The sequence below is a fragment of the Sinocyclocheilus rhinocerous genome, unplaced genomic scaffold (genome assembly GCF_001515625.1).
Source record: "Sinocyclocheilus rhinocerous isolate Xijiao unplaced genomic scaffold, SAMN03320098_v1.1 scaffold1110, whole genome shotgun sequence".
NCBI lineage: Eukaryota > Metazoa > Chordata > Actinopteri > Cypriniformes > Cyprinidae > Sinocyclocheilus > Sinocyclocheilus rhinocerous.
In genome coordinates, this window is record NW_015653168.1 from 1,479,649 (window position 1) to 1,480,456 (window position 808).

An 808-nucleotide genomic window follows, 5' to 3' on the forward strand; every position below is an offset into this window, starting at 1 on the left:
CAATCACAGTGCACTGGGTCAGCTGGCCAATCAGAGCGGACTGCGCTTGTCAAAGGAGGGGGCTTTGTAGAAAACGAAGCGTTTGAGAGAGGCGGGGCATAGAGGACCTACAATAATGTACAGTATTTGAAAAATAATGTGGTTTTTGAACATTAAAGCATGTCAACATATTCTGTTACACCAAATACACAAAATAATGATCTTTAAAAAAGCATCATATGACCCCTTTAACACATTTCACCTGTTTGCACACGCGTTCCAATTTGCTCATTGTTTTCTGCAAAACTCTACACAAAAATGCCATCATTTTGCACAGGCTGGAGGGGAAAATAAAAATGAAGGGGATGAGTCAAATTTCATTTGTTCCTGATGAAATACAAAGCGCTATAGTTGACCATGTTCTTCTGCATGGACTGACCATGAGGGAAGTTGGCCTACAGTACTGTAATATAATTTGGCAGAAGATGCTGAATGAATGAATGAATTTATTTATTTATTTATTTACAGTAACTGACAATAAATTCCAATGTGTGTTTACTGCATATTCTGTTGTTTGGTTTTTGAACTTTTCTCTTCTAGTGCTTTTCATCTACTGTAAGATCTCTTTACAGTAGTGTAACGAAAGAAAACTTCTTAAAGTTTATTGCTTAATTTTACTGTATTTGCATCCCTCTATTTATGTCTTATACTGTAACAGACATTGACTAGCAAAAGGATTCCTATTTCCCAAAAGAAGGTTTTTGTTACAGTGTTTTGAATTGATCTCACTAGTGTTCTCTAGTCAGTAAAATAGTCTGTGTATTTGACA